Source organism: Mustela nivalis (assembly GCF_964662115.1).
Source record: "Mustela nivalis genome assembly, chromosome: 14".
NCBI classification, from domain to species: Eukaryota; Metazoa; Chordata; class Mammalia; order Carnivora; family Mustelidae; genus Mustela; species Mustela nivalis.
Window position 1 is genome coordinate 85,061,613 of NC_139033.1, and position 26,845 is coordinate 85,088,457.

General features: G+C 38.8%; 1 protein-coding gene and 2 gene segments (V, D, J or C); 1 reads left to right on the forward strand and 2 right to left on the reverse strand.

The window, feature by feature from the left end:
* Positions 1–26,845, reverse strand: part of LOC309847518 (immunoglobulin lambda-1 light chain-like) — a 1,783,291-nt gene that overhangs the window by 1,018,852 nt on the left and 737,594 nt on the right.
* The window catches only part of LOC309847513 (immunoglobulin lambda-1 light chain-like), a 1,777,964-nt gene that overhangs the window by 1,013,525 nt on the left and 737,594 nt on the right, over positions 1–26,845 (reverse strand).
* Positions 1–26,845, forward strand: part of LOC309847501 (zinc finger protein 280B-like) — a 460,063-nt gene that overhangs the window by 30,358 nt on the left and 402,860 nt on the right. The gene's annotated exons all lie outside the window — the stretch shown is intronic.

Here is a 26,845-nt window from a genome sequence, read left to right on the forward strand (position 1 = left end):
TTCTTGGTTTTAGTGAGAAATGCTTTACCATTAAAGGTAATGCTCATATTGCTTAATGAATTTCTGCCTTTATAATTTTTAAAGAAAATTGCTTAGTTTTATTGGATAATTTATAACGTCTATTGAGACAGTCATTTACATTTTCTTTACTATCCTAAAGTTATGCTAAGCCTGATTCACAACCTTTCTTTTAGAAACCTGTGTGTGTGTGTGTGTGTGTGTCTCTCTCTCTTAAACATTTTATTTATTTGAGAGAGTGAGCAAGGGAGAGAACCCAAGTGTTGAGTGGGGAGAGACAGAGGGACCGGCAGATTTACCACTGAGCAGGGAGCGAGGCACAGGGCTTGATTCCAGGACCCTGAGATCATGGCCTGACCCAAAGGTATATGCTTAACCAACTGAGCCATCCAGGTGTCCTGAAACCTTCCTCTCCTGAAGTAGTATTTCCACTTGTGGTTGAATATTATCTTCTCAGAATCTCATTCATTTTCGCATTTCTAATTTTTAAATGTATTTACTTTTCCCTTCATTAAATTTTATCAGTGTTTCTCATTTCCTTTTTCTAAGGAGTAACTCTTGATGTAATATCCCAACTAATTTTGTTTTCTCTATTTTTGTCTTGATTCATTATACACCTCTACTTTCTTTAGCATTGTTTTTTTTTTTATTTTTCTAAAGAACTTAAAAAAAATTTTTTTTTTAAATAAAGGATTTAAACTTTGCCTACCTTTGTTTACAGCTTTGAATCCCAAATATTTTGATGGCATATTTTCATTTTTACGGAAGTCATCATTCTACATACTTTTTGAGTAAGTCAATTCCAAAGGTTTGCAGACTGAATGTTTTAGACTGAATTTATAGTTTACTGTGAATTGAATTTTCAATGGAGCTTTGAGGGTATGCACTGGGGGTAAACACTAAATGTCTTTATATTCACACATTCTTTTCAAATTACTACATGGGTTATTAAAAATATTCGATAAAAATATGAACTTTTAATTCTAGAAATCTGTCCCCCCACAATGAATATCGTATAAAAGGTAGAAGTGTGAAAACATTCATTTGAAAGAAATTTCTAATAACAAAACATGGAAATGCTAAAAATTATTCATAACATCTAGGTTGTAGAATAAAGAATTTGATCAAATATCAAGGGTGGTTAGATATCAATAGTGGGGAGTTTTCCCCAAATTGACCCAGCAGGATTCTTCCTAAAACTGGCCTAAAGGCAGAGCCCGAGGTGGGAATATATTATCTATTGCTTTATAACAAATTACCACAAATTATCACAAAACTAACAGCTTAAAAAAATTATCATCTCCCACTGTTTCTGAGAGTTGGGAATCCAGGAGCATCTTAGTTGGGTTGTTGTGGCTCAGAGTTCCAGGAGGTACAGTCACCTAAAGGCCTGACTGAGCCTGGAGGAGTTGCTTCCAAGATGGGTTACTCACATGGCTATTGACAGGAAACTCCAGTTCCTTGCTCATTGTGGGAGAAAGCCTCAGTTCTTCCATATGAGCCTCTCTACTGGGTTACCTAACTGTTCTCAGGACATGCCTAGCTGGCTTCTAGAACAAGTATTCTAAGGGAGTGAGCAAGGAGGTGCACTGTGCACCATCTTTTATGACCTAGTCTCAGGCATTTTAGTCTGTTCTTTCTACAATATTCTATTCATTAGAAGTAAGCCCAAAGTCCAGCCCACATACCAAGGGGAAGGTAATTAGCTTCCACCTTTTAAGAGAAAAAAACAATATGGGCATAACTTTAAACTACCAGATTTCATACCTGTGCCACATTATTTATTACATACCTCCTAGTATGCAAAATACATTCATCTCCTGAATCTTACCAACTAAATCAGGTCTAGATGTGGATCAGGTTCTAGGGTGGTATTCCTTACATGAAGTATCTCAAGTACAGTTGCTCTAGATCTTAAGAACTGTGAACAAAAGAGATGTTATCTGCCCACCTACATTCCCATGCAGTACAAAGGTGGGGCAAGTATAGGACAACATTTATACACATGTCTGTTCAAAAAGGGGAAAGGGAGATGGCAGTTATTTGTCAGTTGCAATTCTGAAATCCCACTAGCTACATGTTGGCATTCATTGATTAACACTCAAGGTCTGGGAATTCTCTTGGCTTTGATCTCAGGACTCTTGATTCTGCCCTATGATATACTTCCTTTTTTTATGAAAGAGTACATGATTATAGATGAATTGTTTGCTTAGCCTGTTTCCTGCTCATAGCAGGTAGAAGACCAAAGTTCTCTTTTCATTTTGTACTCTCTGGCCCTTTCAGTGCAAGCTAGAGACATTTCTTCAAGTATATTCTCTTAAAAACGTGTGTCTCCTGTTAATCTTACTGGTGTTCATGCCAAAAAAGTCTACTCCAGAGCCACAACCATACAACTTAAAATGTTTTTGTGCTGAAACAGCTGAGGGACAACACCCTTAAGCTTAGTAGAAACCCTATTGTGTGATTGAGGTTATCATCAGAGGACCTTGGCTTGACTGCATGGTGCTCTGGTGTATCACCGTTCATCTTTCTGAGCCTTAAAGAATTTTACAGTCATATTCCCATCTTTACACTTCATTTCTTCAGTGCCCTGGGTATGCTCTTTGCTTGGTAGACATTAATTTCAGCATCTTTTGCCATCTGAAGAAACTGGAAATTTTTCAAAACCTGCAAGTTCTGGCTCTTGTTTTATTTAACACTCCCACCCTTAACTTTATCCCCCTTCATGTTGCACTATAAGCACCAATAAGAAGAAGCCAGGTGGTGCTTTCAGCTCTCTGGCTGGAAATCTCCTTAGCTAGATGACTTGATTACTTAGGTACATTTTCTACTTTTCATATAACTGAAGGTATTAGTGTTACCAAACTTTCTGCCACTACATAACCCCTTTCTCAATTTTCTAATAGCATGTTCCTCAAAATTCAATTTTGTTTGTTTGGTTGGTTTTTACTCAGTCTTGCACTAACACTCTTCTCAGAGTCCTCCCAGCTTTTGCCCACTGTCCAGTTCCAAAGCCATATTTTAGATATTTATTATAGCAGCATTCCCCTTCCAGGTGCCAAGATCTGTATTAGTTATCTATGACTGTGTAAAATATCAGGGCAAACTTAACAGTTTAAAACAACTTTCAAGAGTCAAAAATTTGGAACTGCTTAGCTGATTAGTTCTGGCTCATCTTTTCTGAAGTTGCAGTTAAGGTGTTGGCTGGAGCTCCAGCATCTGAAGCCCTAACTGGGGGCTGGAGGATCAGTGATATGGTCTGAATGTTTTTGTTCCCCAAGGCTCATATTGAAATCCTAAGCCCCCAAAGTGTTTATTAGTAGATGGGGCCTTTGGGAAATGATTAGGTCATGAGGGTGCAGCCCTCTTGAGTGGGATTAGTGTTTTTATAAAAGATCTCACAGAGCTCCCTAGCCCTTTCCACCATGCAAAGATACGAGAAGCCTCACTTTACCTGACCATGGTGATACCCTGCTCTTGGACTTCTAGCCTCCAGAACTATGAGCAGCAAATTTCTCTTGTTTATAAGCTACCCATCTGTATATTTTGTTACAGTAGCCTGGATGGACTAAAGCAGTCAACCTCTAAACTTAGATGGCTCTTGGCAGGAAGCCTCAGTTCCTTGTCATATGTTCCTTGTGTGATGTCAGCTGACTTCTAGCAGAGTGAGTGCAAGGAAGAGCAAGGAAAGCAAGGAGAGAGCTGCAACCTACCTGGGAGATGAATAACATTACTTCTGTTGTATACTATTGGTTACACAGACCAATCTTGATATAATATGGAAGTTGACCATATGTAGGCAGGAATACCAGGGGGTAGAGAATCCTTGGGGGCAATCTTGGGGCTACTTCAGGGAGAAGGGAACGCTAGACTTTTTTGTGATATTCCATAGGAAATGCAGATAAAACTGCTAATGGTCACAGTGTTACCTTCCCACTCTCCAGTTTGCTGTTTTGGCTGACACTGGCAGCCTGAGATGAGATTTTTTTTAGGGGTAAGTACATTAGTTTAAAAACTTTGAATATATAATTAATTCACATTCTTCAAATATCAAAAAGTTTAACAATTCTCAGATTCTTTTTTAGCCTTCTAGATTATTTTTTCTACCTTTTTAATATAGTGGATTTATATGATACAGTTTTCCTCACCTTGCTTTTTTGTTTTTGAAAATGTAACAATTTCACAATGTCTTATGGCATATAAGTTGACAAAATGATTACTCTAAAATCATGAAAAGACTAATTAAAAACTTTTTTTTCTGGAGTGTTTCTTTTTAAAGATTTTATTTATTTATTAGAGAGAAAGTGTGTGAGTGGGGGAGGAATAGAGGGAGAGGGACAAACAGACTCCACACTGAGTGCAGAGCCTGATGCAAAGCTCAGAATGGGGCTAGATGCGGGGCTTAATTTCAGGACCCTGAGATCATGACCTCAGCCAAAATGAAGAGGTGGGTGTTCAGCCCACTGAACCACTCCGGTGTTTCTAAAGATTACTAAGAGCAATCTCTAATGCACTAACATGAGATTATTGTAAAGAAAAAAAAAATCTGGCTATTTCATAAAGAAGACACATAGCTACTTAATAAAAAAAATGCAAAACACTCAATAGATTCCCTTTACTAGCCCCTCGACTGTGTCCTCAGCTCAAAAAGCAGCTCCCTTGCCAGAAGACTAATTTACCTTATGAAACCACCTTTTATTGGGCCACTGAGTGGCCCTTTCAATTTGAACCCTTTCAATTTGGAGCTCTGAGTTTGTTTCAGACTGTGCTTAAACTTCTGAGGGAATGCACAGTGCTACATGAGAGCTCCATGAGGGCTTCTTCAAGAGAATGTAAATGGTGAGGTGATGGGAAATAGGGAGAATGAAAGGTCATCTGTTCATTCATTCAACTAACAAATATTTTTTAAATTCTTTTAATTTTTAAAATTAAAAAAAATTTTTTGCAGCTATTTTTTTAATAAAGATTATTTATTTATTTATTTATTTGACAGACAGAGATCACAAGTAGGCAGAGAGGCAGGCAGATAGAGAGAGGGAGAAGCAGGCTCCATGCTGAGCAGAGAGCCCGACGCGGGGCTCAATCCCAGGACCCTAGGATCATGACCCGAGCCGAAGGCAGAGGCTGTAAACCACTGAGCCACCCAGGAGCCCCAATTCTTTTAATTTTTTTTCCCCTACCTTTCACTTTCTTAGTATCTTTGGATGATCAGAGGTTTTACCTTTTTTTTTTTTAAGTAAGCTTTTTGCCCAACATGGGATTCCCAACTCATGACCCTGAGATTCAGAGTCACATCTACTGATGGAGCCAGCCAGGTGCCCCAGAAGCTTTACTTTTTATGAAGTCCAATTTATCATTTTTTTTTTCTTGTATTCTTGGTATCCTAATGCCTTGTCGATGGCAAGCTTATAAAAATATTCTCTCTCTCTCTCTCTTCTACCTAAGTCTTTATTGTTTTGGCTTTCACATTTGGTTCCATAATCCATATTGAATTAACTTTGTATTTGGTGTGTGTTAGGGAGTCAGAATTCCTTTTTTTTTCCTTTTCTAACAAATATCCAGTTGTTTTAGTATATTTATTAAAAGCACTTTTTTCCTTTGATTTTCATTGGTAGCTTTGTTGAAAAATCAAGTAGTTGCACTTGTAACTTGTAACACTTGTAAATGTGTTGGTTTATTTTTTTTATTTCTACAACTTTATTGAGGTATAATTGACAAATAAAATTGCATATATTTATTTTTTATTTTTTGAAGATTTTATGTATTTATTTGACAGAGAGAGAGATCACAAGTAGGCAGAGAGGCAGGCAGAGAGAGAGGGGGAAGCAGGCTCTCCACCGAGCAGAGAGCCCAATGTGGGGCTCAATCCCAGGACCCTGAGATCATGACCTGAGCCGAAGGCAGAGGCTTAACCCACTGAGCCACCCAGGTGCCCCTAAAATTGTATATATTTAAAGAGTACAGTGTGAGGATTTGGTATATGTATACATTGTGAAAAGATGTCCATGATTAAGTACATTAATGATTCTATCATCTCACATAATTACCTTTTTGTGTGTATGTAGTGAGAATACTTCAGATATGTTGTCTTAGCTAATTTAAAGTATACAATACAATATAAAGTGTTGGTTTCTTTTTGAAACACCTATAGCACATGGTCTTGATTACTATAGTTTTATAGAAAGTTTCAAGATTACTAGAACTATTCTAGGTCCTTTAGATTTTTGTGTAACTTTAAAATCATTTAATAATTTCTGCCAACCCATTGGAATTTTGGAATTGGTTTGAATGTCTTTCAATTTGGAGACATTTAATATCTTAAAAACACTGAGACAGTTTTCCCTTCTTTCTTTCCAAATTTATGTTTTCCTCAGTTTTATTTTTTGAACCAGAATAAAATCTCTGATTTAATTCAGGATTGACCTCGATGAAGAACATTAGGGGAGATTTGTCCCTTCCACAAAAATATTTCACAGACTTTTGTTGGTAATATTTTAACACCTTTTTAAGAAGAAAGTTTCCAGTAACATATATTTTACTTTTTATTTGATAATACATCATTAAAATATAACACAAAAATTGGCACTTTCTGGGAGAGGATGCATATCTTTCTGAACAGTAGGCATGTGTTAGATCATCAGGCTTTGGCATGTACAAGCTCTGAAAATGAGTAAGATTTTCCATGTATCAATTAAAACTTCATGAATCACAAAGTTCAGGGAAACATTAAAGATCTTGAAAGCATGCTTGTCATGTTCTTTGACATAGGGGCTATCCCAGGGATTTTTCATGAGGTTAACACATTTCAGTAGTACATTCAAGTACTGTGAAAGCATAATTTTCATATTACTGAAAACATAGTTATCATATAAACAGTATGCACATGCTTAATTTAACTATCCCATTAATGAGCAACCAGAATGGCAAAGCTCATTCAACAAGGACAGAGTAACATTTATGTATGTATTTATGTATGTATGTATTTATTTAATTTATTTTCAGAGTAACATTTATATAGTCAGTGGGGAAAATGTTGAAATAAGATAGCTAAAGTAGATCTGCTAAATTAAATACAAAGCTGGTTAGAAATCCTAAAACTATAACCCTTGGGATTATCTTTTCTACTTCTTCTCTTTTTTTATTAAATTAATTAATTTATTTAGCAGAAAGAGAGAGAGAGAGCAAATGAGCATAAGCAGGAGGAGCAGCAGGAAAAGGAAGAGGGAGAAGCAGGCTCCCTGTCAAGCAGGGAGCCCAATGCAGGACTCAACAGGAGCTGAAGGCAGATGCGCAACCAACTGAGCCATCTAGGCGCCCTCTATATTTTTCCAATCTGTTTTCTATATGCTAATGTAAATGTACCATTTATAAAATATCTGGATCCTTATCCATTCTTAGACAAATAAAATTAAACAAGTTTTTAAGGTCGGATGGAACCATTTAAAAAAATCTCTAGTGTAATATTCCAGAGTTATACAATTACCTTTTTGTTGGATTTCCACATTTTGGATTATATTTTCTTGTAAAACACTAATTTAAAAAAATCTTCCTATAAAAAGTTATTTTAAAATAATCTTATGGTCACAAGAAGTTGCAAAAATAGTACATGGAGTCCCAAGTACCCTTCATTCAGCTTCCCACATTGGTGATATCTTATATACATGAAACGATTTCAAAAACAGAACTTGATATGGGTATAGTACTGTTAACTAGACTACAGACCTTGTCTAGTTTTCACCATATTTTACATGCATTCATTTGTGTGTGTGTGGGATGTGTGTGTAGTTAGTTCTACATAATTTTATCTTTAGTTTACATTTGTGTAACCATTATCACAGTCAAAATACAGAATTATTCCAGCAGAACAAAGGAATCACCTCATGCTGCCCCTTTATATTTGAATACCTCTCCCATCTTTGTTCCCTGGCAACCTTAATGCAATCTGTCCATTTCTATAGTTTTGTCAATTTTTTTTTTTTTTTTTTTATCATGGAAGAAATACATGTTAACTGCTGGCAGTGATGGAAAATACATAAAGATTAGAGGAATTAAATAAACACTTAGAACTACTCAGGCCCTGACTATTATCATTTTTGATGAAACCTTTTTAAGATTTGGATGTTAAGATATTTTGAGGATGGCACAAAAGAAAATATTTTTCCTAGGCCAAGGATTCACACACCTAGTCCTGAACTCTTTCTTCACCCTTGTAGGCAGAGTTTTCTGCTGAAAACATTGATGGATATCGCTTTGGGGGGAACCTTCCATTCAAGAATACATTCATGCCTGAGTTCACTCACTGGATGAAAACTCATCAGCTCCTATACTGGAGACATTCTTCTAGGTACCAGGAAGAATATATCAGAAAGCAGAAGGGCAACAGATCCTGTCGTGAAGGATCATCTCTAATATTAGAGGTTATGATTGTTTGGATTTTCCTGGGATCCATCAAGATGATTCCAGTCATGGAGGTGCTGATGTGATAGGGTCTTTGGAATCTAAAGGATTTAAATATTCATTCATTCATTCATTCATTCAACTTCACAAAATTTTCATTACAAACAGAAAATGATTTGGGAACAAATTTCACCCTCTTGGGTTTATAGTCTATTTGAGAAAAGACTGGGAAAATATATAGCTCAGAAAATATATTATCATAACACTTGAATAAGTGGGGTAAATCTGTCTGGAGAAGTCAAGGGACACTTTCCAGAGGAGGTAAAATCCTGAATGAAATTTGACCTTTGAGAAAGACCAGCATGGAGATAGACATAATGGGAATGCTAAGCAGAGGGGTGGGGTTGGTCAGATGATGCATTCTGGATGGGAGATCATTCTACATAAAGTATTAGGGAAAAAAAAGAAATGTGTTATCCAAATAATTGGAAGTGACTTGACTGATGCAAGGGGCTGAGATTTTGGGTCACAAATGCTAAAAGGGGCTGAGAATATTTCAGTTAGGCTTTTGGACTTGAAGTCTTAGGTTGTGTATGTGACTTTTGAAGGGAGAAATGTGTGGAGCATACTTGTAGTTTAGGAAAACACTGAAGGAGAAGATGTTTTCAAGAAGGAAGATGTCAGTACTTTTAGTGGGTAGTAAGGGGGCAAGTTAGATGAAAAGTAAAATGTGCCCGTGAAGTTGTCAATTAGAAGCTACTTCCTGACATCATTAACCAGAGCACTTGAGGAGGTAACAGCCAGGGAAGTCCTTCTGCAGATGTCTGAAAAATGAATGGTGTGTGTGTGTGTGTGTGTGCGCACGTGAGCACATGCATGCTTTCTGAGTAGCAAGCCACAACCCCCACTCTTCTATTGAAAGAGCTCAGAAGGGCAGAGCAAACACAAATCTGTGGAAATAATGGTTTTGTTGTTTTTGTTTAAAAGGGAAGAGGGGGGGCCCCTGGGTGGCTCATTGGGTTGGGCTGCTGCCTTTGGCTCAGGTCATGATCCCAGGGTCCTGGGATCTGCATCTGGCTCTCTGCTCAGCAGGTAGCCTGCTTCCCCTCACCCTCTGCTTCTCTGCCTACTTGTGATCTCTCTCTGTCAAATAAATAAAATCTTAAAAAAAAAAAAAAAAAAAAAAGGGAAAAAGGACTGGGAATCCAGGCATAGAGATCTTGTTTACATCTAGAAAGCATCATTTTGGGGCATAGGACTTAGAGAGGACTTAGCAAGAGTTAGCAAAATAGCTTTTGAGTTTGACTTCTTTCTCTCCCCCCTTGCTGTTCTAGCTGATTGCTGCTTGTACTTCACCCCTGAGAGACAACAAAACAAAAAACCCAGCTCAGGCCAAACTGGATTTGCAGCCTAAAAATGGGGCAGCAGATATCAGCAGCACAGCAGGCAGTGTCTGAGTATTTCTTTCATTACTCATCCTTCTCTAGGCACTAAATTTGCAAGGAAAAAAGATGAACAGATTGTAAAAAGCAATGTTATCAGGAGAGAAAGGGATTTAGGGAATGGTAGAATCTAACAGGTAGATGGGACAAAACCAATGGAAGAGAGTAGATGGACTCTACTGCACTATAAGCCCTGGGCTCGGTTCCTGATTAGATCACTCTCCCTTACTTAACTTGATAGAAGTAGCACTTCAGTGCCTTCTCCTTACACCTTTCTAACCTAAATAGCTGAGATCCCTGTAGAATGGTCACAAAAATTAAGACACGTAGAAATGTATACACCATGAAAAGAGGCATCAACTCAACATTTTAACAACATGAGTTAGAATTTTTTCAATTTTTTTAAATTTAAATTTTAAGTAGGCTCCATGCCCCACATGGGGTTGAACTCAAGGCCCAGAGATCAAGAGTTGCATGCTCTACTGACTGAACCAGCTAGGTGCTCCTAGAACATCAAGATTTAAAACAAGTGTAATATTATCAAATATAAAATAAGGAAAAATAATGGAAACAAAGGATTGAAATAATTTGTTGCACCAAAAGACTTACAACGGTTCTCCATGCCCTGCATAGTATCCTCCCTAACATCCTCAAAATTTTGCCAAATATCATCTTAGTGTGGCCTATTGATCAGATTATTTAAAATTATATCCTCATGTCATTCTTTATTCCCATTTTCTATTTTATTTTTATCTATAGCACTTATCACTTTCTAACATGCTACACAATTTATTTTTCTGCTCTCTCTGAAACATATTCTCCATAAGGTTATTGATCTGTGTCCTTAGTGGCTAGAATGTAGCCCAACTCATAGTGGGTACTCCTAAATACTTGTTGAACAGATCAGTAAGTGAAGAAATGTAAAAGACATAAGAATAAAGCATAAAAAATTAATTTATGAATTTATTATCTAATAAAGCAAGAGCGAAAGGTAAAAAGAAAGGAAGGAAGGTAGATAGAAAGGGGGAGAGAGAAGAAGGGAAGAAGGAAGGGAGGGAAGAAAGGACGAATAAAAGAATATATATCAACCTGGACCTAAAATAATAAATGATATCTGTGATTTGAAGATGATGTGAGTTGGGTGCTGGGATGGAACCGAAAAGAATTGAGAGGTTGCTAAAGCACTTAGTGTTTAGTTGTAGGTGAGCTATCAGTAGGAGCACTGAAGGCTTGGCTGGAGCATTAGGATCTTCTTTCTCTTGTGGCTATTGGCAGGTGTTAGTAGCTTCCCATGTGGGCTTCTCCATGAGGTTGTGTTGGGCCCAGTATTTTGCTTCCCACAAGACAAGTGATCCAAGAGAAAGCAAGAAGGAGCAACCAAGACAAGGCACTAGCTTTTTGTAATCTAGTATCAGTGTTCACATCCTATTACTTTTGCATTCTACTTGTTAGAATCCAGTTTTATACAGATAGATTAAGGATGGGCTCTGTATATTGGTCCCCATGTTTTTTTGTGTGTGTGTTTTTTTTCCCTTCAGGTGCAGACTACGGCCATTACCCAGCTTGCATCAATTGCTTTAAATATAGACCAAATGAGCATGTATCTCACCAATTAGAGCCTGTCTGCTTTGCATGCCCCATGAAACTGCACTTGACATCTGCTAGCCTTGATGAGAAAAATCCTTGCCCTCTAAAGGACCCCAAACTGCTTTGTAGCTGTCTGACCCAGAGCCTGTGCTGCTGAAAGGCCTCTCTGAGACTTGTAAGCCCTTCTCTGATTCTCTTCCTACCTGGGAATTTTTTTCCTTCTTTTTTTTTTTTTTTTTGTTTTTTTTTGGGTGTTGGCCCGGTGTCACTCTTTCTGGAGAAGGTTTACAGCTGTGAGGGACCTCTCTGCTCACCTGACCTTTCTAAGTGCCGCCCAAACAAAGCTTTCTATCTGTTACTGTCCTTTTGTCACAGCACCTTTTGCCCTTTTCTTCCATCAATGTTAGATCTTCAAACTCACTAACCATGTTTCTTTGATGTTGAATAATTTGAGATTGTATTTGGAACTTTATGAATGATGGATTGCTTTGATGTCAAATCCATTATAGTCCTCTAAGTAATTTTGATGTTTTTTAGAGATTATATATATATGTATATATACATATATATATATATATATATTTTTTTTCTTTTTTCTGTCCAGTATAGAGAGAGCACAAGGAGGGGGAGCATCAGACAGAGGGAGAAGCAGACTCCCTCCTGAGGAAGAAGCCTGATGCAGGACTTGATCCCAGGACCCCAGGATCATGACCTGAGCCAAAGGCAGATGCTTAACCAACTGAACCACCCAGGAGGTGCCCCAGTAATTTTGATTTTTTATAATAGGTAAAAGTTTGGTTGGGTTCACACTGGAGAGTCTATCTCTTGGATGGTAGGTAACTCAAATGTCAGTCAATCCTTTTGTCCTTATTTAGGCTTCTTGGGAACTGCCTAACCACATGCCTCATTCAGAGATGAGCTAGAGAGTTAGGCAAAAATTATACACAAATGTCAGTTTCCCCCTCTGTGGCTCTCTTTATAGAACTCCCAGCTTCCTTTTCAGTGGCTGTGTTTTCCCTGAAGTCTGTCAATTGATTGCTTTTTCAAGACAGATAGACCTTGGGTTTATTTTAAGAGTTTTAGCCATGTCAATCCATACTAACTCCAGCCTAAAAGCCATAAAAATTGGGAACTTTGTTTTACTATACCTGTTAAAAAATATAAATTTCTATCCAGGACTTCCTGCATTTTCTTCACTGTTAGGTGTTCAGATAGTTGCTTTTTAAAATTTTTTAAAAATTTTTTAAAAGATTTATTTATTTGAGAGAAGAGGGGGAAGGACAGAGAGAAAGGGAATCTTAAGCAGACTCCACACCAAATGCTGTGCCTGATGCTGGGCTCAATCTCATGACACCAAGATCATGACCTAAGCCAAAACCTAGAGCTGGATGCATAACTGAATGTGACACCCAGGTGCCCTCAGACAGTTGCTTTAAAATTTATTTTTCCAGAAAGCATAGTTGGTATCTGCACAAGGTTCTGTACAGTTGGAGCTTATATAGCAAAAGCAGAGCTAATCTATCTTTTAAAAGAAGACTTCCAGTAGTCCTACAGAGCAGTTAGATTGTACTTCATTTGCGTGGACTTTGTCAAATGTCCACCAAGAGCTAGGAAGAGTGGGACAAGCAGCCACAGGTTTGTGGGACAAAAAAGGTGTTACTGAGTTCTTCTTATGCATAGCTTCTTGAGTGTGCAAGTACATCCCAAAAGCATTCTGTGTGCTCTGTAGAATACTCTGTCTGGGACCCTCTCAGAGCTTTCACTCAATAGTGAGTAACCAGCTCTTTCTCGCCATATGAAAAGTGATTTTTCAAATAAGTGTTATTGAATAGGAATGAAGGAAAGTGATGAATCCCTTTGTCAGCTGCACAAGGTATCAGCCCTATGAGGATAGGGACCCTGTCTAACTTGTCTGTGCTGTATCTGGAACTGTGGGCCTGAGCCTGGCATGTAGTATGTGTTTAGTAAATGTGAATGTTCAGATGGGAGAGTGACAGAAGGTGAATGAGGCAGGTCAGTGGACCAAGAAAGTGATACAGAGCCAGAGGCTCTCCCAGTGCTAGCTCCTGATGTCCATTCTCCAACCACCAGGAAAACGATTAAAGTGAAGAACAAAAGGATCCAAGCCACAGTGGAGATGCCCCAGAAATCTGTCTCTTTTTTATTTTTTTTATTTTTTATTTTTTATAAACATGTATTTTTATCCCCAGGGGTACAGGACTGTGAATCGCCAGGTTTACACACTTCACAGCACTCACCAAAGCACATACCCTCCCCAATGTCCATAACCCCACCCACTTCTCCCAAACCCCCTCCCCCCAGCAACCCTCAGTTTGTTTTGTGAGATTAAGAGTCACTTATGGTTTGGCTCCCTCCCAATTCCATCTTGTTTGATTTATTCTTCTCCTACCCACTTAAGCCCCCATGTTGCATCACCACTTCCTCATATCAGGGAGATCATATGACAGTTGTCTTTCTCTGCTTGACTTATTTCGCTAAGCATGATACGCTCTAGTTCCATCCATGTTGTCGCAAATGGCAAGATTCCATTTCTTTTGATGACTGCATAGTATTCCATTGTGTATATATATAACATCTTCTTGATCCATTCATCTGTTGATGGACATCTAGGTTCTTTCCATAGTTTGGCTATTGTGGACATTGCTGCTATAAACATTCAGGTGCACGTGCCCCTTTGGATCACCACATTTGTATCTTTAGGGTAAATACCCAATAGTGCAATTGCTGGTCATAGGGCAGTTCTATTTTCAACATTTTGAGGAACCTCCATGCTGCTTTCCAGAGTGGTTGCACCAGCTTGCATTCCCACCAACAGTGTAGGAGGGTTCCCCTTTCTCCACATCCTCACCAGCATTTGTCATTTCCTGACTTGTTGATTTTAGCCATTCTGACTGGTGTGAGGTGATATCTCATTGTGGTTTTGATTTGTATTTCCCTGATGCCGAGTGATATGGAGCACTTTTTCATGTGTCTGTTGGCCATCTGGATGTCTTCTTTGCAGAAATGTCTGTTCATGTCCTCTGCCCATTTCTTGATTGGATTATTTATTCTTTGGGTGTTGAGTTTGCTAAGTTCTTTATAGATTCTGGACACTAGTCCTTTATCTGATATGTCGTTTGCAAATGTCTTCTCCCATTCTGTCAGTTGTCTTTTGATTTTGTTAACTGTTTCCTTTGCTGTGCAAAAGCTTTTGATCTTGATGAAATCCCAATAGCTCATTTTTTCCCTTGCTTCCCTTGCCTTTGGCGTTGTTCCTAGGAAGATATTGCTGCGGCTGAGGTCAAAGAGGTTGCTGCCTGTGTTCTCCTCAAGGATTTTGATGGATTCCTTTCTCACATTGAGGTCATTCATCCATTTTGAGTCTATTTTTGTGTGTGGTGTAAGGAAATGGTCCAATTTCATTTTTCTGCATGTGGCTGTCCAATTTTCCCAGCACCATTTATTAAAGAGGCTGTCTTTTTTCCATTGGACATTCTTTCCTGCTTTGCCGAAGATTAGTTGACCATAGAGTTGAGGGTCTATTTCTGGGCTCTCTATTCTGTTCCATTGATCTATGTGTCTGTTTTTGTGCCAGTACCATGCTGTCTTGATGATGACAGCTTTGTAATAGAGATTGAAGTCTGGAATTGTGATGCCACCAACTTTGGCTTTCTTTTTCAATATCCCATTGGCTATTTGAGGTCTTTTCTGGTTCCATATAAATTTTAGAATTATTTGTTCGATTTCTTTGAAAAACATGGATGGTACTTTGATAGGAATTGCATTAAATGTGTAGATTGCTTTAGGTAGCATAGACATTTTCACTATATTTATTCTTCCAATCCAGGAGCATGGAACATTTTTCCATTTCTTTGTGTCTTCCTCAATTTATTTCATGAGTAATTTATAGTTTTCTGAGTATAGATTCTGTGCCTCTTTGGTTAGGTTTATTCCTAGGTATCTTATGGTTTGGGGTGCAATTGTAAATGGGATGGACTCCTTAATTTCTCTTTCTTCTGTCTTGTTGTTGGTGTAGAGAAATGCAACTGATTTCTGTGCATTGATTTTATATCCTGACACTTTACTGAATTCCTGTATAAGTTCTAGCAGTTTTGGAGTGGAGTCTTTTGGGTTTTCCACATATAGTATCATATCATCTGTGAAGAGTGATAATTTGACTTCTTCTTTGCCAATTTGGATGTCTTTAATTTCCTTTTGTTGTCTAATTGCTGAGGCTAAGACCTCTAGTACTATGTTGTATAGCAGTGGTGATAATGGACATCCCTGCCGTGTTCCTGACCTTAGCGGAAAAGCTTTCAGTTTTTCTCCATTGAGAATGATATTTGCGGTGGGTTTTTCACAGATGGCTTTGATGATATTGAGGTATGTACCCTCTATCCCTACACTTTGAAGAGTTTTGATCAGGAAGGGATGCTGTACTTTGTCAAATGCTTTTTCAGCATCTATTGAGAGAATCATATGGTTCTTGTTCTTTCTTTTATTGATGTGTTGTATCACATTGACTGATTTGCGGATGTTGAACCAACCTTGCAGCCCTGGAATAAATCGCACTTGGTGGTGGTGAATAATCCTTTTAATGTACTGTTGAATCCTATTGGCTAGTATTTTGGTGAGAAATTTCACATCTGTGTTCATCAAGGATATTGGTCTATAGCTCTCTTTTTTGATGGGATCCTTGTCTGGTTTTGGGATCAAGGTGATGCTGGCCTCATAAAATGAGTTTGGAAGTTTTCCTTCCAGTTCTTTTTTTGGAACAGTTTCAGGAGAATAGGAATTAGTTCTTCTTTAAATGTTTGGTAGAATTCCCCCGGGAAGCCATCTGGCCCTGGGCTTTTGTTTGTTTGGATATTTTTAATGACAGTTTCAATCCTCTTACTGGTTATGGGTCTGTTCAGGCTTTCTACTTCTTCCTGGTTCAGTTGTGGTAGTTTATATGTTTCTAGGAATGCATCCATTTCTTCCAGATTGTCAAATTTGTTGGCATAGAGTTGCTCATAGTATGTTCTTATAATAGTTTGTATTTCTTTGGTGTTAGTTGTGATCTCTCCTCTTTCATTCATGATTTTATTATTTTGGGTCCTTTCTCTTTTCTTTTTGATAAGTCGGGCCAGGGGTTTATCAATTTTATTAATTATTTCAAAGAACCAGCTCCTACTTTCGTTGATTTGTTGTATTGTTTTTTTGGTTTCTATTTCATTGATTTATGCTCTGATCTTTATGATTTCTCTTCTCCTGCTCGGCTTAGGGTTTCTTTCTTGTTCTTTCTCCAGCTCCTTTAGGTGTAGGGTTAGGTTGTGTATCTGAGACCTTTCTGGTTCCTTGAGAAAGGCTTGTACCGCTATATATTTTCCTCTCAGGACTGCCTTTGTTGTGTCCCACAGATTTTGAACCGTTGTGTTTTCATTATCATTTGTTCCATGATTTTTTTCAATTCTTCTTTAATTTCCCAGTTGACCCATTCATTCTTTAGAAGGATGTTGTTTAGTCTCCATGTATTTGGGTTCTTTCCAAACTTCCTTTTGTGGTTGAGTTCTAGCTTCAGAGCATTGTGGTGTGAAAATATGCAGGGAATGATCCCAATCTTTTGATACCAGTTGAGTCCTGATTTAGGACCTAGAATGTAATCTATTCTGAAGAATGTTCCATGTGCACTAGAGAAGAATGTGTATTCTGTTGCTTTGGGATGAAATGTTCTGAATATATCTGTGATGTCCATCTGGTCCAGTGTGTCGTTTAAGGCCTTTATTTCCTTGTTGATTTTTTGCTTGGATGATCTGTCCATTTCAGTGAGGGGAGTGTTAAAGTCCCCTAGTCTTATTGTATGATTATGATGTGTTTCTTTGATTTTGTTATTAATTGGTTTATATAGTTGGCTGCTCCCACGTTGGGGGCATAGATATTTAAAATTGTTAGATCTTATTTTTGGACAGACCCTTTGAGTATGATATAGTGTCCTTCCTCATCTCTTATTATACTCTTTGGCTTAAAATCTAATTGATCTGATCTAAGGATTGCCACTCCTGCTTTCTTCTGATGTCCATTAGCATGGTAAATTCTTTTCCACCCCCTCACTTTAAATCTGGAGGTGTCTTTGGGCTTAAAATGAGTTTCTTGGAGGCAACATATAGATGGGTTTTGTTTTTTTATCCATTCTGATACCCTGTGTCTTTTGACAAGGGCATTTAGCCCATTAACATTCAGGGTAACTATTGAGAGATTTGAATTTAATGCCATTGTATTGCCTGTAAGGTGACTGTTACTGTATATTGTCTCTGTTCCTTACTGATCTACCACTTGTAGGCTTTCTCTTTGCTTAGAGAAACCCTTTCAATATTTCCTGTAGGGCTGGTTTGGTGTTTGCAAATTCTTTCAGTTGTTGTTTGTCCTGGAAGCTTTTAATCTCTCCTTCTATTTTCAATGATAGCCTAGCTGGATATAGTATTCTTGGCTGCATGTTTTCTCATTTAGTGCTCTGAATATATCATGCCAGCTCTTTCTGGCTTGCCAGGTCTCTGTGGCTAAGTCAGCTGCCAATCTAATTTTTACCATTGTATGTTACAGACCTCTTTTCCCGGGCTGCTTTCAGGATTTTCTCTTTGTCACTGAGACTTGTAAATTTTACTATAAGTTGACGGGGTGTGGGCCTCTTCTTATTGATTTTGAGGGGCATTCTCTGAACCTCCTGAATTTTGATGCTCATTTCCTTTGCCATATTGGGGAAATTCTCCCCAATAATTCTCTCCAATATACCTTCTGCTCCTCTCTCTCTTTCTTCATCTTTTGGAATCCCAATTATTCTAATGTTGTTTCATCTTATGATGTCACATATCTCTCAAATTCTCCCCTCATGGTCCAGTAGCTGTTTGTCCCTCTTTTGCTCAGCTCCTTTATTCTCTGTCATTTGGTTTTCTATATCACTAATTCTTTCTTCTGCCTCATTTATCCTAGCAGTGAGAGCCTCCATTTTTGATTGCACCTCATTAATAGCTTTTTTGATTTCAACTTGGTTAGATTTTAGTTCTTTTATTTCTCCAGAAAGGGCTTTCATATATCCCGAGAGGGTTTCTCTAATATCTTCCCTGCCTTTTTCGAGCCCAGCTAGAACCTTGAAAATTGTCATTCTGATCTCTAGATCTGACATATTACCAATGTCTGTATTGACTAGGTCCCTAGCCTTCGGTACTGCCTCTTGTTCTTTTTTTTGTGGTGAATTTTTCCGCCTTGTCATTTTGTCCAGATAAGAGTATATGAAAGAGCAAGTAAAATACTAAAAGTGTGGCAACAACCCCAAGAAAATATGGTTTAAGCAAATCAGAAGAGATCCCAAATCTGAAATGGGAGAAAGGGGATAAAAAGAGGTTTAAAAAAAGAAAGAGAAAAAAAAAAGTAAAAAGTAAAAAAAAATAAAATAATTTAAAAAAGGAAAATGAATAAAAAAAAATATAAAAAGGAAAAAATATATATATTAGATAAACTAGTTAAAAAACGTTAGAAAAGAAAAAGGTAAAAGTTTAAAAAAATTTTAGCAGAAGAAAAGAAGAAAATGAAAAAGAAAAAAATTAAATTAACTGCAAGACTAAAAATATCACAGGGGGAAAAAAAAAAAAGAAGAAAAGAAAAGAAAAGAAAAAAAAATCACAGGGAAAAGCCATGAGTTCCATGCTTTGCTTTCTCCTCTTCTGGAATTCTACTGCTCTCCTTGGTATTGAAACCGCACTCCTTGTTAGGTGAACTTGGTCTTGGCTGGATTTCTTGTTGATCTTATGGGGGAGGGGCCTGGTGTAGTGATTCTCAAGTGTCTTTGCCCCAGGCAGAATTGCACCGCCCTTACCAGGGGCCGGGCTGAGTAATCTGCTCAGGTTTGCTTTCAGGAGCTTTTGTTCCCTGAGCGCTTTCTGTAGAGTTCCAGAGGACGGGAATACAAATGGCGGCCTCCTGGTCTCCGGCCCGGAGGAGCCGAGAGCCCGGGGCCCCACTACTCATTGTGCCCTCAGAGAACAGCGCCCAGTTACTCCCGTCTGCCTGACCTCCAGCCGCGCTCCGAGCTCACCGAGCCTGCGACCGGTTCAAGGTAACCCCGAGCTGTGAGCTTACTGTCAGCTCTATCTCTGTAGCCAGCTTTCCCGTTCCAATATGCACAAGCTCTGCAACACTCCCCGATCCTTCTGTGACCCCGCGGGACCTGAGGCCACGCTGACCCCGGGTGGGCTTCACCCCTGTTTAGCCTCTGGAGCGATATCCCTCAGTGGAAAAGACTTTTAAAAGTCCCGGTTTTGTGCTCCATTGCTCAGCCGCTTGCCGGGAGCCGGCCCCTCCCCCTGGGGTCTATCTTCCCGTCGTTTTGGATTCACTTCTCCGCCGGTCCTACCTTTCAGAAAGTGGTTGTTTTTCTGTTTCCAGAATTGCTGTTCTTCTTCTCTTCAATCTGCCGATGGATTTGCAGGTGTTTGAAATCTTTAGATCAGCTATCTAGCTGATCTCCTGCTAGCTGAAGTAGTCTCACCCTGCTACTTCTCCGCCATCTTGACTCCTCCCCCAGAAATCTGTCTCTTGTCATACAATAGGGCAAACAACCTCCAGTCTCTCTTATTCCCTCCCCAACCCCTGAGGAGGTAGAGGATTCTGTAAATATATTTTTCTACCCCTGGTTGTGCCTCCTCACATGGGACATGGAGCTCAGGCATTCATCTTGAGGTGGAGCTGGTTGGAGATGGGGAGGGCATGGTCAGTGACTCCTTAGTGACTCTTGGAGGACCCAGAGGTCCAGCCACTGGACCCTTAAGAACAAAATAGAGGCAGGGTCACAGGTGTCTGGTTTCCCAGCTGAGAGTTCAACCATCAGACAGACCCTCCCAGGTTGTTCATATCGAAGTTTCTCTTCTTACTTGATTTCTCAAAGGTCAGCGTGGTGAGTATTTGGGAGGATAAATTAACATGTTTGTGTGGTTCACTGCATTCACTAGAAAATGAGGGGGGTCCTGGGGGAACTAGAAAGAGAAAATACTGGCTGAGGTGAACAAAAGAGAATAAGCACACTTAAGTGTGGGAATAGAGATGTTCAAGGAGGAAAGAATGTTACGTGTCCAGTTCCAAGTAGCAAAGATCTGGACAAATGACAGCGGCTTTCCTGCTATGAAGGCCTTGGTGATTAACTGCAGAGGAACATAGAGAAGGTTGGTTGGAAAGGGAGAGGGAGCCATGAACTTAGAAGAGCAGTCTGTGTCAGAGATAGGGAATAGTCTGCACTTCAAAATGGGACTGGAGGAGAAGACAATAGGGAGATTGGACAGGATCTCCAGGGAATACAGGGTTTTGTTTGTTTGTCTGTTTTTATTTTTTGCTTTTGTTTTTTGTTCTTAAAGAAAGAGGAGCCTCTGTTATTCTGGCAGGATCTGTGCATGGAGGGCTGGGGTAGGGGTGGGATAATGCTTCTATAATATAAACTCATTTGTTCTTTATGTCAGAGTTCTTAGGTTCTTGTCTGCCAATGATTCTCCTTATTTATACTATTCATGCAGATTTCCTATTATTAAAACATACACGTGGATTTATGGGGCAGGAAGCTTTTAGAAATGTGGATTCTCTGCCCTCACTCTAGGCCCTTTGAACCAGAATCTACATTTTATAAAGTCCTCAGGTGACTAATACATTAAAGTTTGAGAAACACTGGCCTAATGCAGGCTTAAAGACAATGGTGTGGTTTTGGCTATGCACTGTCCCAAATGTGTCACACTATAAACATAAACATTTGCAGCAACTAACTTCCTGTTTTCCTATTTGGTGCATTGTATAGTCAGGAGTAATGACTTGAGGCTTCCCATTGACAATGGCAGGCACATCCCTCTTATCTCACAAAATCTATAGAAATGACCAGGAATGTTTTATTAATAATAAGATTAATTATAAAACATCACTCCTTTATTTGGTTAGTAAACACTTGGAATTACCTAAATGCTATAATATTGCATTAGTGCTGAAATCAAAATAATATTAAACAGTCTTTCAAATATTTATATACATGTTTCAAAGATTTATTTATTTCAAAGGGGAGCAGGGCAAAGGGAGAAGGAGAGAGGGAATCTCTAGCAGACTCCCTGTTGAGTGAGAAGCCAAACACAGGGCTCCATCCCAGGACTCTCAGCTCATGATCTGAGCTGAAATCAAGAGTCAGACCCATAGTCCACTGACTGAGCCACTCAGGTACCCCTTGTATATTTTTTAATAAGTGGGAAGCTACTACATTAATCTTATATGGCAGGACCTGTGTATAAAATGCAGAAATATGAGTGTAAATTTTGATAACAATTGTGGAAACATTGAAAACAAAAATTAAAGAATGCATTCAAATTCAGAAGTATAGTTTAAAATGATTGATTGTACTTACAGTAATATTAGTAAAGTTTTAGTATAAAGGACCTTTTTGAAAATTTTCATAATTTTTAATGTTTTATTTTATACAATATATAAATGCTACATTAAATGCAACCCAATCAAATAAATGTTACTTATTTTTATATTTATTTATAAATAAATGCAGAGTATTTCTTCTCTTTGCACTTAACCAGCAAAGTACATCATGGAGGGTGCTCCTTTTAGGAGGAAATGTGTTTGATCTCAACCCTTAGATATGATCCAGTTGTCACTATTCCTTCTGGGTTATGAAATAACTGGATTTTGCTTTTCCTGAGTCAGTTCCTTCCAAATCATTCATGTATTTCTTCCGCTTCGGCTAAGGTAGTTAGAGGAGTCAATCCGGACCCTTCCCTTCACCTTTAATACATGGTCCACATTTAGGTTGCTTGAGAGTTGGTATGTCTGATCATGCAATCTCTTTATCACAAGGACTAGAACATGTTTTTGTCCTGGTTTCTCATCTGAATCTACCATTGTGCCTAACACCATCATGTACCAGCCAGCAGTGGTACTCAGCCTCATCCTCAGGCTGGGCCCCTGTGAGGGTCAAGGCAGCTTTGCCCCCAAGGATGGAGCCTGAGAATCGGGCAGGGTTCCAGGAGTGTTTGCTGTTTGGGTTGAAAATCAGTGTCCTCGGGGATTGGCCAGGCTTCTGCTGGAACCAGTATGGATAGTGAGCATTGGTGACTGCTCCAGTGCTGGAGGTGCAGGTGAGAGTGACTGTTCCTCCTGGGGACACAGTCAGTGAGGGCTCCTGAGTCACCACTGCCTCAGAACTGATCCCTGAAATGAAAATAAACACATGTTAGGAATGAATAATAAAGACAGAGGGATTCCCCCCCCCCCCCAAAAAGGGTGGCCTCTGAAATCTCCATGAACCTGGGAATTGGGTGAGGAGAGGGAGGAGGAGGAGAAGAGTCCAGGTCATGGTTTAGATGTTGGAAGGACCCCTTGCCCCAGAGCTGAGGGTAGACTTTCTGATGGCTCTTTATCTCCTCCTGGGCTTCTGTGGAAAGGGGGTGTGTTTGAATGTTGCATTATGCAAATCTGAGTCCTCTATCTCCCAGTCCACTGCATAGGTCTTCAACCCTGACAGCAGCTACACTGTCAGGGATGAGTGGGAGGGCAGGGGACAGGCCAGGGGTGGCTGTGTGCTGTGGATTTTTTCCTTGAGAGGAAACAGCTGCTCTGAAATTTTACACAGTGTCCATTAAATTGGAACCATTTGAGTTCCTGCCAGTCCTCTCAGAAGATACACAGTGCCCTGCTGGCTTCCTTGTGCTGAGGATGTGAGGTCTCATTCATTTAACAAATAACTATTGATTTACCTTTTTGTCATTGCAACTGTATTTGGCGGGTCATTCTACATTCATTGCTTGTTTCTTCTTGGTTCATTACTGTTTATACTTCTTTCTCCAGTTGTTGAGATGCCATCCTAGTGTCAATTGTAGTGTTATATAGTCTCAATTTCTTATCTGAGTGTTTTGAGTGATTAAAGGAATTGTTTCATGACCAGGTGACTTTACTGAAGTTAGGAATTTGAGCCTTACATTGAATTACCAGCTAGTTTAAGTCAGATTTCAATAATTGACTTTAGAGAACTTTAAGAAAGAATACCACCAAAGACTGAGGGTTAAAGCTTTTATTGTGAATTGGGGAGGTTAGTCAGCTAAATTTTCAAGCAAGTCTATAGGACTAAGCATACTGCCCCACCATCCCCACAATGGATAACTGGGTTGGGTGAGCTTTCTTGGTTTGCAGTGCTCCATTCATAGTATCCAACATTGCTACCAGGAGACATTATCAGTGCCTATGACTCCACTGAGAGAAGACAACTGGAAGCTTTTGCTTGGAATCCTCCTAGCACCAGCCCATGTTGCCTCATCCTTTGGCTGATTTTCATCTGCATCTTTTTTTGTAATAAGCCATATCTATGGATGCAACAGGTTTCAGTGAGTTATCTGAGTCTACCTAGGGAATTTCAAGACTGAGGTAGTCTTGGAGACTGTGGAACTTGCAATTTGCGTCAGAATCAAGGGTGTTTTGGGATACTTTGGATTTTTCAGGGTCCAGGCTCACATCAGTGACATCAATCTGAGTCATCTGTCATAAGGCAAGTCCAAATCTCTTAATTACCTTAATTAAAAAACACATTGTTGCTAAAAGAAAAAAAAAAAGAAGTGATAACCATCATGTGAGCTTTAAGTGAGTCATCTTTTTGCAGGGGGAGGGTCTTGCCTCAGTGTCAATGGCTGTTGACTGACAAGGGTGGTGGATGCTAAAGGTTGGGGTGTGTCAATTTCTTAAAATAAGACAATAAGGAAGTTTGCCCTGTCAATTGACTTTTTTATGGACCTTCAACTCTATGGTCAATTAATCTTTGACAAAACAGGAAAAAAAAATACAGTGGAAAAAAGACAGTCTCTTCAATAAATGGTGCTGGGAAAACTGGACAGCTATATGTAGAAGAATGAAACTCGACCATTCTCTTACACTGTACACAAAGATAAACTCAAAATGGATAAAAGACCTCAACATGAGACAGGAATCCATCAGAATCCTAGAGGAGAGTAATCTCTTCGATATCAGCCACAGCAACTTCTTTCAAGATATGTCTCCAAAGGCAAAAGAAACAATTGACTTTTTTAAATGAATGGTTTCCCTAATATCATGCAGTGCTGTTCATTAGCATTTTACCCTCAGTGAAACTTCTTTCATAGTTGGAGTCAATGCTCTCAAAGTCTGCTACTGCTTTATGAATAAGTTTGTGTAATATTCTCAATGCTTTGTTGTCATCTCAACAAGCAATATAGCATCTTCACCAGGAGCAGTTTCCCTCTCAAGAAACCGATTTCTTTGCTCATTCATAAGAAGCAACACATCATCCATTCAGGTCTATCACAAGTTTGTAGCAATTCAGTTACATATTCATGCTCCACTTATAATTCTAGTTTAATAATTTCTACTATATTTGCAATTATTTCCTCCACTGAAGCCTTGAGCCCATTGAAGGTTGGAATCTACTTCTTCCAAACTCCTATTCATGTTGCTCTTTTGATATCTTCCCATGAATCATAAATGTTTTTAGTAGCATCTAGAATAGTGAATCCTTTCTGAAAGTTGTCCACTTACTTTGCTCATATCCATCAGAAGAAGTACTCTCTATGACAGTTATAGAACATATTTCTCCAGTAACAAGACTTGAAAGTCAAAATTACTATGGATGTTGTGCTAGCAGTTATGAAATGACATTAATCTCATTATGCACCTCCATTGGAGCTCTTAGGTGACCAGGCTTATTGTCATTGAGCAGTAGTAATAATATTCTGAAAGTGATCTGTTCTTCTGCACAGTAGGTCTCAACAGTGGGTTTAAAATATTCATCAAACCATATTATAAACAGATGTGCTGCCATCCAGGCTTTTGTTGTTTATTTATAGAGCACAGATAGAATAGATTTAGCATAACTCTTAAGTGCCATAGGATTTTTGGAATGGTTAATGAACATTGGCTCCAATTTAAAGCCATCAGCTGCATTATCCCTAAGGAGAAAGTCAGCCTGGTCTTTGAAGCTTTGAAGCCTGGCATTCACTTCACCTCTCTAGCTATGGAAGTACTGAATGACATCTTCTTCCAACTGAAGAATGTTTCATCTACATTGAAAAATCATTGTTTAGCATAACCACCTTCATGACTTAGCTATATCTTCTGGATAACTTGCTGTAGCTTCCACATTAAAGCTTGATGCCTCACCTTGCACTTTTATATTATAGAAATGGGTTCTTTCCTTATGGCTTATGAACTGACCTCTGCTAAATTCAAACTTTCAATTCTACAGCATCTTCACCTCTCTTAGCCTTCATAGATTTGAAGAGAGTTAGGGCCTTGCTCTGGATTAGGCTTTAACTTAAGGGAATGTTGTGGATGTTTCAATCTTCTGTCCAGATCATTCTCACTTTCTCCAGTGACAATGGTTCTTTTGCTTTCTTATCATTTGTGTATCACTGAAATAGCACTGTTAATTTCCTTCATAACTGTTTTCCCCTCATAACTTCACTAACTGGCAAAAGAGACCTAGTTTTTTTGCCTCTATTGGCTTTGGGCAAATCTTCCTCATGAAGTTTAATAATTTCTAGGTTATGATTTAAAGTGAGAGTTGTACAGTTTTTAATTTCACTTAAGCACCATGGGGCCATTGTAGGTTTATTTAGTGACATGATTTTAATCTTGTTCTGAATCAGGAAATGGGGAGGCCTGAGGCTAGGGAAAGAGATGGAGGAATGTATAGTTGGTGGAGCAATCAACACATATTTTTTGATTAAGTTTTCCATCTTATATGGGCAGGGTTTGTGGTGCACCAGGACAGTGACAATAGCAGTATAAGTCATCACTGATCATAGATCACCAGAACAAATATAATAATAATGAACATGTTTGACAAATTCTGAGAATTAAACACAAAATGTGATACAGAGACATGAAGTTAGCCAAGTTTGGAAAAAATGGTGCCAAATAAACTTGCTCAATGCAGGGTGACAACAAAACTTCAGTTTATAAAAATGCAATATTTGTGAAGTACAATAAAGCAAAGTGCAGAAAAATAAGATATGCCTGTACCACTATCCTCTATTAGCTTCAGATATGTTTCATAGACATTCATGTTTCTCCCATAAATATGCTGAGTATTTACTATCCACAGAATGGCACATGCCATTCTCTCTGTCTATTAGGACTGATGGAGAGTAGATGGAAGAAGCCATTCTCTGGCCTAAATTTTCTGGGCTATCAGACTTTGTAACAGTAATTTCCTGGCTCTGCGATGGCAAGCTTTTCCACAAAGATAATGGGGAACTCTTCCAGGGCAACCAGGTAGTAGGAGTAGAAGGAGGCATGATTGGTCAGAGGCAGAAGGTGAGGCAGTTGCAACAAGGCAGACACTCCCATGATGGGCACGAGAGTTGACAAGA